We start from the raw sequence: 12370 nt of genomic DNA, 5'->3' as shown, positions 1-12370 counted from the left end.
TTAAGCAATTTACAGCTACTGGAAAGTAGTAAACTACAGACGAGAGACAATTATTAAGCAAACACGCACAACATAATCATCAGTTTCGCGCCAATATTTGGTGATGTGAAAATACATAAATTCGATTTTTTTTTTAATTTTCAGAGAATTTTGAATTTTTCCGCTGAATTTTTATTACCCTGTTTGGCATGTTTTGGTCAACGACAGTAGACAACAATGGTGTTGGGACATTGATAAAAATGTAGCCTAAATATTTTATACCGTGATGTCATGATATTTTAAAAATTACAGTTAATTACACGGTTTATAATATCGTGTATGACATGCTTATGTTATGAATGACGAAACCGATGACTATTTTGATGACATTCAAAATGTTAAATTTTGTAACACTTTTTTGGCACGCACATGTCATAAGCATGTGATCTTTATAACAAAATAATTATTTAATAGGCCTCACGCTATGGAAATTATTAAGTTAATTTCTTTCGTGTTGTGCAGTAACAAAATGTCGTGCGAATTTTTTTCTCAATGGTCACAATTTGTAAGTTGAATGAAATGACTGCGCCAAAGTAAATTGATAATGTTATTATTATTTTGTAGGAACCTATGTCATTTTTTTACACCTGTGATAACACAAAATTAAATATTATTCCGCTGCTAAGTGATATTTTATTTCATAACAATCATAACAAAATAATTGGCTAGTTCATATAATAAAAAAATATTCTTTACATCAGAGGTCGAAAACTCGGCGTCCGCGTCCACTGGTGCGCCCTCAATTAACTCGAAAATTATGAAATGGACTTTTTTAACATTTACTCTGAATTTTATCTTCTAAATTCTGAAAAAATGCTTTTTGTTTTTTATCTTTCTTATCAGGGTTCATTATAATTGATGATTATTGTGTTGTGTGTTTACACTTTATGAACTTATAACGAAATATTATTAATATATGAAACAATCAGAGGTCGGCAATACGGCACCTGTGGTGTATATAAGACGAGAATTGTATCCTCAACTGCCAAATTATGGAAAAAACACGACTTTATGATTCAATTCTATTTAATGTAAATTTTAATGAAAGATCGTGTTTTTTGCACTTTTCACATAGATTTGTTGTTGCCTGTAGTAAAAAATAATCAATTTTCTATAGACAATATTTTTGCACTCTTAAATTTGACCAAACTCAACTCAACTGATTTCATCACTTTCCTATTAAATCTTGTATAATATTCTTATTTAAAAAATCATATTTTTTACATTTTTATCTAATAAATTTGTTCAACTGATAGTAATAAAAGACAAATTTTGTTTGAAGTTGTTACACTAAACTTTTTAAAGTTTAAGATTATTTTTCTGGTACTACCAATACCAAGACAATACTTCCTGAACTACTGATTATTAGTAACATGAAATATATTAATAAGTATAAAAGTCAATAACTATTGATGAATAAATGAACGAAATATTCAAATGTCACAAAAATCACAGCAACATGCAAGAATCGATTAGTCATGAAAGTTGTACACATCTCTATTTAGGGCAATTACATAAAATGGATTTAAACTGTTAGTTTTAACTATTAAGCTTTCAATAATTGACAAGGTTTTTTTTTAATAAAATGCAGTTTCATGTTAATAATAAGGTTACCAATCTCTGCTTAACATTTAATATTTTAATGTATAAATACATTTATTCATTTTAATAGTTATAATAGAATAATTGAATACAGAAGTTTTTATTTCAAACAATATTATCACAATTTTAATTTATGACGTTATGTATATTATAGCATCTCAGATTATTTCGCATTATTAGCATTATTACAGGTCCGCATGGTAATTATTTATTATACAGATTTGAAAAATCGACTTAATAGAATGTTAAATATAAGGACGGGTGCCAATAGCATGGTTTACTTGAAAAGGCTCATATTATAGTCTTATAATATATCTATTGCATATATTCTACCTCTACTGTAAGATGTTTTTTCTATACTTCCGCGCCGTAAAATCTACATTTTTAGGACAAATGTCAAGAAAGAATTAGTGAGGTATAATTGCATAACATAAACTAAAACAATAGTGAAAACCAACCATTGATATAAGAGAGAGAGATGTAATAGTAAAAAACTGAAAACCCTACGAAGCAAGTTAAACAGAAACTATACTAAGAAAAAAATATAACATAACATTCAAATAAACTTATTTCCTGGTTAGTGGAATGTATCAAAACACATTTTCTTAAAAAAAAAAGACAAGATAATTAATAATATAGTCAAAGGGCTTATTTTTAAAGCAGATCACGTATCTAAAAAATATATTACGTATTATTCCTGATCTGCCACCTGCAATAGCTAAACGTTAGTAATTATGCAAATATTTAGAAGTGGTATTCAATTACAGGTCTATGAAATTTGCTCACATCCTAAATCACGTGAAATCTTTGATCACTAATAATTGCCTCACATGTGTACGTGCTACATATACCCAATAATAATTTATACCCGTCCGTGTCTAAAGTACGTACGGTTTCATACACGTTGTGCCTTCAATCGACCTTGTATTACTTCACTTGTACGAAACACACCTTCCATGCTGCCAGCCGCAAAGAAAGCCATAATTCGTTACATTTACCTCCGTCAGTGGCATTCCTCTTGAATGCCTTTACTCGAGTTGCGGAACGGACATACTCAGTGACATTCTCTGTATCGATTTGAGCGGATATTTAATTCATTATTTTATGAAATAGCTCTATATGTGTACATACATAATATATTGTAGAATGTATATAAATTGGTATTGAATAAAGCGTGAATAATTTACAATAAAAAATATTTTCTATTATGTGGTACGTGACAATAAATAAGATTTTATAAGAAAAACATTTATTCATACTTGGTCAAGCTCACAGATATTAAAATAACTAAATAATATTTATTTAAAAAATGTGTTATGTAAAAAGGTTTCAAAGAAATTAAGTTTTTACTGCCCATCGGCTATTTTGTCAGTAAACGTAAAATACAAGATGCAATCGAGAGCATCCGGATGCAACATTCATACATAATTAAAACAATTAACACAATAATTAGTATAAGAATGTGTGAGTGGGTTTTAAACTATATATCCAAAATTACATAACCATCATACATTAGAAATACTATTTTAAATTCCGAACAAATACATATATTTTATAATTTTCAATCAAGGTATTGACATTAATAATTTTGATTCATAGATAGTATTTGGAAATCTTAAATTTTCTGTGTTAAACTATTTTCAATTTCCACCTCATTTAAAAAAAATGCTAATTTATAATATATCCCTACACAGGAGAGGCCAAAACAGCACATTTTGTTAATAAGGTGAACGATTATTATTATATAGTACCTACAGTCATATTTTTTTTGCACTAATTATAGTTTAGGTAGATAGTAACGTAAGTAAGGTGCTATTTGTTTTCATATAAACGATTATAGACCAATAATTTCATACTTTTTTAAAATAATAAATCGGTAGTTTCGTCCCTTGTATTTTTTTTTATAGAATAGAATAATAATTCGATTTACAGTGTTTGTCACAATAATTCTTATATACAAATATGTTCCTTTTATTTTGTTAACTATCAATTCATGGTGGAACTGCATTGTATTGTTGTCTTTATTTAATAAAACCCATTTTTTTTTGTTGAAAATGTCCCTCTGAGGCGGACGAAACCGGTCCTAATCTATTGTATAAAAGTGGAATAAGTACTACAAAAAAATTGCGTTTTATTAAATAAAAACAACAAAAATATGTTCAGCAAATTATCATATTTAAATTATAATTTAAGTATGATTAAATGTTTGCATTTTACGTTACGTTATTTAATTCACAATTAAATTAAAAATATTTTATGGGCCGTTTTAAGATCACACCTCAGATAAAGCATGTCGTATATTATGGTATGTAATGCCTGTGGTATTGTCGTCCAAAACTTGCCGAATCTCTCAAATCGTTTCCGTTTAGGTATCGCCAAGCTTGATGCAATACAGCTGTTCAAGTCGGTCCATCATTTTGCGTAAAATGAATTTCAATTTCGATTTCAATTCCATTTTTTTAAACGTATTGTGGACATAAATTATAAGTTTAAGACGTTCGCAACATGACATGAAACATTATTATAAAGAAGAAAAGTAATAAAAATGATAAAAATTAAAATATAAAAAGAGAAGATAATATAAACATACAAAAGCAGTGAAAATACAATTATACATATATAGAAGTTCAAAGAAGTACACCGAGTTTGCTAAGGAGACCCTATTTTAAGAATTTATAAAATTGCGTCTACCTAAACTCACCTCACGCAAGTGGAATATATCAACACCCGAAGCAATTTGGTTGAACATAGTTATTGCCCTCCCAGTTGGAATTAGCAGTGGCAGGTTGGTTAAATCCGAAGGGCGCTGAGTACAGTGAGCCAACTGCCAGCGACTGATGCTCTTTGCGGGTGGGAAAAAAAAATCTTACTTAATTGTTTTTTGTAGGAAAAACAAAGGTCGCATACTTTTTGAACATCTCTATTATATTCAAACTCCTAGTGATAGTAAAAAACGCAGCAAAATATTCCATACAATTTAGCTTACCTACATATGCACGCAAAATAAAAAGTGTATTTTACACATATAATATGGCAGTGGCGAAGGGTGGAGGTAGGCTGTTATGTATATCCGACATAAATAGTGCACACCAAACTTTCTCAGTCATGCGTATTTGTTTTCATTGGCATAAGACTACAATTTACAGATGGTGTTAGCTAGTTTTTAAAAATCAATTAAACCCTACCCAAACAAAATCATAATAGTTTTGGTATATTTTGCGCCGTAAGACAAAATAATGCACACTTTTTCATTCATATTTATTTGTTTTCATTGGATTAAGAATACATATTACACATATTATTGTTAGTTAATTTTTTTAAATTCATTAAACCCTGCCTAAACCAAACTAGAATAGACAAAAACTATTGTTCTCTCTATAAAATATCCAAAAATATGTATGATTTAATTGCATAATTTTGGTTATTTTATAGATAAATGAGTATTTTTTGACTATTATCTATTATGGCTTGGTTTTCAAAGGGTTTCATTGAATTTAAAAAACCAGCTAACACCATCTGTAAATTATTGTAGTCTTATTTCAATGAAAACAAATACGTATGATTGATAAAGTTTAATGTGCACTATTTATTGCGGCTCTTAAAAGCCTACCTTCACCATTCGCCACTGTGATATGCTGATATCTTAAAAGTAAAAAATATAACATTTTTGAAACTAACAAGTTAATTGATAACATATCTTAATTATAAACGTTACCTGTTGCGTATAAAAACTGAATCGATTGCCAGTTATGTCCCAACTACTTACTGCCTGGTAGCTTTTTGCTTTAATCCACATTCGATTTTGTTATGTATGTAAGCACCTACCTGCCTACACTATTATGAAACGTTGTTACTTCTGTCAAGCAGTTAAGTTGTTGTATCTGGAACTACCGTGAATAAATTATTTGTGTGTTGGTTCTTTTTTAAACTTGTGGGTGGCATTTATTTTTTTAAATAACGTTCATTGCTCTGCAAAGAAAATAGTGATGATAATAAGAATGAACTAAATTATATTCTTAATATAAATTAAGTGTTTATTTTTTAATATACCTAACCAATAGAAAATTCATAGTAGGTAATTAATATGCTTAAAATACCCTTTGTAGTTCATTACATAGTAGGTATATCCGACAAAATACAGTATATTGCAGCATTGTGTAAAAAACATATATTAAATAGAACATTATAGTTTCATTTTTACCAAACTGATTACTGTCATTTTTCTCAATATGAATTCGTTCTACCTAGAACATTACATAATATAGTTTTATCATGTACCTAATCAAATAAATAGTCGTAATATTATGAAATAATCGACATAGAAAATCACTAATGATATATAAAATGAAATGAGGAATGCTTTCGAAATGTTGCTAGTGTCAAATTCTTCATATTTATTAAATATTATAACACAAGTCAAATCAGTCAATCATCCAGAGACTCCAGATAAAGCAACGACTGTCAAAAATGTCTGAGACACATTCTGTAGTTATTTAGAGATCCTATTCATCGCGGAGCGGATTATCTGAAGAAACTGATGATTTTCGGTAGCTTCTAGGGAAGGCAAAGCAGGTTAAAAACGTAAGCGCGCTGAAAGGATCGAGTGAATGAGCTTACTGGAAGGAGCAGAGGAGTAGAGAGTCTTGTTTGTGCAGAATTTGGCTCCATTTCAGGGTGGTAATTTAAAAGTCCATCAGTAATAAATGAATTTAAAACACGATAAGCTGTTATAATATGTTCTATATATATATATATATACCGTTAAGTTATTGGGTCTGTAATCGTAACTTAGATTTATTTAAATATAATGTGTGATTGGTGACATACTTAGGACAAATAATAAAGATCAGTTTTTATACAAAAAACATCCATTTCTCGTAATAAACAAAATCTGTTAATACGAGTATAAACCTCTACTCTGTGGAGGCCCATATGATCCTATTAGGATCGGACATGGTCGGATATTACGGATATTTATGAATATATCATATGTATCATTTGCCATGCACTATTTGCCATTATAATATACTGAATGTAGGTATGTATTATTATTCTTTTCGTTTATCAATTTATACCAGAATGAAATTTTTATATTTCTCTCTCTTTCGTGGTAGTGAATGATAGTGAATTTTAAACCGATGACATCTTAATTTCTGAAATTGTATGGTAACCTCACTTGAACGTATCTGACATAGCATAGGGCTCAAGATGCAATCTAGTATGCAATAATAATATGTTGATTAACCTGAGGCAACGGAAGTGTAATCGCTCTCTCTGAGTGAGTGATTGATTCTCATGAGAAATGCGAACATCTGACAACTTCCGAATAGTCGATGTGACTTCCTTAATTGATCATTTTATTGAAAGACACGTAGTATCTGTGTTTAAAAAACTACTTAGGAATTTTTAATTAAAGACTTTCTTAACTGCATTAAGATAAGATTTTTTTTGAAGATTCATCGTGGTACTTTGATGGTAATTAATGATAATTTTACAGATCTTTTTTACCACTATATTAGAAAAATTTATTATAAAAAATAAATGGTTGCGTGGTATGCGGTACAATAAAGTTTGCTAAAAACTTTAAATGAAATTAAGCATGTTTGAAGAAGAGATATTCACTGTTGCTAGTCATTCAGTACGCACCCAAGAGTAAAAAAACGTCCAGATTGTCGAGATAAGATATTTAAGTTTTTCGGGAATACGTGATAACGTAACAAATGTGTCAGAAAGAAGTGTAGTCAGATTGAACAGCTTTTAATCCAGTAGTTGATTGATTCAGATTGATGACGTACATTGCACAATACATTATTGATATATTATGTAAAGAATACCAAGTGATATATTATAATATGTACAATTTACGGTTTTTTTATTTGATTTTATATATATATATATATATTACATAGAGAAGATGCAGCTTTGATTTTCTTAACCCATGGCTTACGGGCCTCACAAAATTGTGTTTTTGCTAATTACTTTTCAAATGCAAATTAACACGCTAATTACAAAATTATTTAAAAGGGCCCGTAAGCATTGTGTTAACAAGATAGCTTAAGCAGTTGCCATACAATAAACTTCCCATGTTATTTGATAGGTATTTCAAATATTTTATGATTGTTGGTGGCAGGAGTAAACTCATAATATAGGCAAAATTATCAGTAAAATTAAAAACAAACGAGTAAGTACATATTATATTTACCGTAAATACAAAGTGCAAAGATGTCGTAAGACGTACCACATTCAATAAAAACAATTCAATTTCCATTAAATACCTTTCGAATGTAGATTTAAAAATAAATTATAATTAATTTTGTTGATATTTTAATGTATTTATTGAATATTATAAAAAAAACCGTAAATATCATAAATAGGATTATACTTTAATTTATAAAATATTTCCTTAAGTGGGTACCTAATTCAGACTAAGAAAGAACTTCATTATATATTTTTCAAATACATTAAACTTCTATCTATTATCTTAAAAACTATGTCATTGCTTTCTTTTTTAAATCTTAAAACACTAATTCCCTGTAATCGGTATCTTTGCTGTAGAAAGACATCTTTCATATTATTCAAAAAGGTATTGCAACCATGGTTTTCCCACAATGAATATTTTTTTAACAAACATTATAATTAAGAAAAAAATAGTTTAATGTAGGTATTAAAGTCATGTATGTTTTGTTGGAAAATTTGAGAAATTTACTTGTAACTAACTTAATTAGTAGACCATGGGTCCTTTTTGCTTCATTTTAGTATTTTTAAATTTCCATATAATAAAGTTTCTTTTAACATTTTTGCTTTTATATAATAGTAATGTGGAGAATATTGAGATCTTAACAAAGGTTTTCTTTGATACATTTATAGCTTTAGGTACAATTTTTTTACGGTTTTGTATGGAAGGTTTTTATGTTATATTACAATAGTGAGTAGTTACGGTTAAGTTCCAATACGTAGTAAATAGTTTGATTAATATTAAAATTGAATCGCAATGTTTGAAATATATATTGAAGTAATAAATAAGAAATATTTATAAAAGAGAGAGTTGAAGAATTATTTACGATATATTTAATTTTCGATATCGTCCCGCCAAAAAAGATTGATTCGTTTTAAGATAGCATTGAGCTTTGGCAAAAGTTTATCGGTGTATATTTTATTACCGCGAATTTCTCACTTCCGCTTCTAGTTAAATAATTCAAAATTAAATTGATTTTGCCGCACTGATTAATTCGGTTTATAGCGTGATAAAATTTCGTTACATTTAAAAGATACAATAAATCCTTTATGGACATTTTGACATGTTTTAAGCGGAAACCGATTTTAATTAATCACATACAGGACGTGTCAACAGTCAATACGTCTAGTACCGAATATAAATTACTTATTAACATGGAACTTTAAATGTATTGCAAATTGTATCAGTTGCCAAATTCTTCTGATAATGCATACTTTCTATCTTACTCAGGTGTTGCCAGATGAAAGTATTTGTTTTTTTTTTATTAAAATTCTTACATCGTTGCGGATTACGTGATAACTATCGTGTGGAATATATTGTTTTTTGTGACCTCTAGACTTTATGATATCATCATTCATTTTTACACTACTTTTTACGTGATTACAATGCCATTTATAAGTATTTTTTGTACGATTTGAGCCAGTTAAACATCTATAACAACTGGATAATAGACATTGTGTGTAGTTAAAATCGATCTTTTAGTGTCGGTCGATTTTTGAATCAGCTCATTATTCTTTATAATATTTAATCGATTTTCTTTTAAAATGAATAAAATCGAATTGCAATAATCGTTTCATCATTTCCTTTCAGAATTAAAATGGTTATTAGTTTTCTCATGGTATTATAAGTTATGACTGTTGTTTACTACCTATAAATGATTTATTTATATTTTTCAGTGGTGTTTTAGACATAAATAACCTAATTTGGAAAAAATATCAAAATCTGAATTTTTATGAAATTACAGAAATTTACCTAATTTAAAAAAATATTCTTATGGCTGATATGATATATCGCGTGATATTTTTACATTTTTCTTTAGATTTTTTGTAGAATCGTATATGCATCTTGATAACAACTGAAGATGTTGTAAAAAAAACTCTATATATACCGTGCCTTGTAAAAATGAAGCTGAAATAATAATTATTGTAATGATTAAATTATCAATAAGTCATTTCGCAATGCAGATTCATTTTATATAAAAATCTCACTATTATAGTCCGCATTTAACGAAAAAAAACACTTTTCACACAATTTTATATTCAAACCACACAATCAAAATTGTTGATTCTGTTGATAATATATACCTTAATCATGAGCTTGTTGTGAATATATGAGAATTATTAATTTATTTTAATAAAACGCATTTTTTAGAACGTATTCCAATTATTTTAATAAATAAAATCTGGACCAGTTTCATCCGCCTCTGAGGAAAGTTGAATAAATACTTTAAAAAATTTCATTTTATTAAATTAAATTAATAATACAATGCATTTCCACCATAAATTATTGACAGTTAATACAATAAGAGAAATATATAAGAAAATATGTAACTTGTTCTGTTACCAATAATTGATGATATCCGTCAAGACACATCCGCTAAATATTTTGTGAAGTAAACTTATAACTAAACATTTTTATAAATTACATTTCTATGCGTCAAGCATACCTAACTGGTTTGTTTTAATGTGTGTTTCCCTTACTGTCGTATTTTATTTTCAAATTTGTACAATAGACCCATTTCAATTAGTTATAACTTTGTAATAAATTTGAATATAACTATGTGAACAAGTGCATGCCGTATTAAACATTTATTAAAATATGTGGTAAATGTCAATTAGTGATTACCAATTTAATTTCAAATTATTTGCAGTTGATTTTATTACGAATGTACCCTAATTCATAGTTTCCCTTTCTCTATCAGATTCCACAGATGGTAATTGACGAAGGACACAGTCGGCGTCCTGCCATTTGTAACCAGACAGCCTTGCTACAAATCCAATCATACATTATTTTAAAACGGCAAAAGTAGAGCTATCAATCGTTTATGTACACGAATAAATTCACCTACTTATACTATATTATATGACCTTTTTTTCTAATTTATCGGTGGTCATGTATGTATCGAAACTATTTTTGCAACACGTTTGAAAAAATGTGTTGGCAGTTTTGCATTGTATTTGTACATCCCAGAAATTGTTAATCAACTAAAGAAAAAAAATTTTTTTTGTAATTCCTTCACGATCTAAACAAATATTAATTTTATTCAAAATTTGTTAGTTATTAGTAAATACAATCCTTTCTAATTATTCACATTATAAAAACGTAAAAGAACTAATTAAAGCATTAATCAATAACATATTATACTTATTTGTTTACGTTCTGCTACAAATTGTAACGTGTGACGCCCAGTTACGCTTCGTTTAATTGTCCCATCGATTCAGTGGTGAAAATATAGACCAGATTTTTTATTATATACCCAGTGAACACCTTGGATATTACAATAAAAAAAAAATCATTCACAAACTATAATAATTATAGTGGATCACTCAGCACTTCTCGATGTGACTACCACAAGTACAATATTTAATCCAAACACAATTAATTTTTTCACTATAAACTTTGAATTTAAAGGTTCAAAGTAAATAAATGATAATTATGAGAAAAGTTTCCCTTTAGCATTTGGTTTTGGTATTCCAATTTGTAAATCACTGGTTTCTTATAACCTACGTTTCGAGTTTGATTTCCGATGAGAGCACAATTATATGATTTATCAAACCTTGGTGTTTCAGTGATTATTTCACTGGTGTGATTTAATTGATGGCACCACGGCCTGTTGTCATAAGACCGGAAATCCACCGATCAGTTAACGTAAATTCCGATAAACAAAGAGTCCTATTATAGTTGTAAGTGATTCCTGTAATTACATTTTATGTAAGACATAACTTTGTTATTTTTATGCAAAATTGTTATATTTTATAAATTATTTACAATGATTGAACTTGAGTACGAAATACTGGAAAATTTCTATGATTGAATAGCAAATTAATGCCATATTATTCACCAAGTAAGTTTCACGGTACTTTCGAACTGGTTTGTATAGAAAATCTTGTTTAGTTCGATGATTTACTTCAAGAATAAATGACACTCTTGAAACGTCTCACATAAGTAACATACGGGTAAAATAGTTGATATGAAAATAATCCACAATGCGGAAGAGCAGACATGTACAGGTGAAAAAGAAGCGGGCATTATTATCATCTACTCGAAGAGTACAGAATAAACTCATTTTTATTCTAATAATTAACTCATTCCTACGACAGTTCATCGAAAAAAATATTGATGGTGACTTAAATGCATCTAATAATAATATTGTTTTATCTCACAAATATTAACTTAAAAATCTATCTCTTAAGAAATTCATCCAGAAATTTCCATCAAAATCTGCAGACCATAGATAATAGACAAAATTCTTATAGAAAATACATAGTGCTAACCGCTAAAAATAAAAAAACGCGATTTTAACATTGAGTCAATAATGTGTAGGCATGTAGAAAATGATAAAAAAATGTCAGTGATTCATGCAGGTGTCGATGCAGTGCAGTTAACGGCCCACGTGCTCGTCGTAGGTCAAAATTGAGTTTTTATTGTATTTTCAAACCATGATCCTGGACACTCCTTAAACGTTGTAGATAATCTATTTATATAATTTTGAAG

This window comes from Rhyacophila brunnea, unplaced genomic scaffold, assembly GCF_057557595.1.
Source record: "Rhyacophila brunnea isolate RB1 unplaced genomic scaffold, BYU_Rbru_1.0 scaffold_18, whole genome shotgun sequence".
Classification (NCBI taxonomy): Eukaryota; Metazoa; Arthropoda; class Insecta; order Trichoptera; family Rhyacophilidae; genus Rhyacophila; species Rhyacophila brunnea.
The sequence above is the reverse complement of the archived record's forward strand: the minus strand, read 5'-3'. Positions refer to the sequence as shown.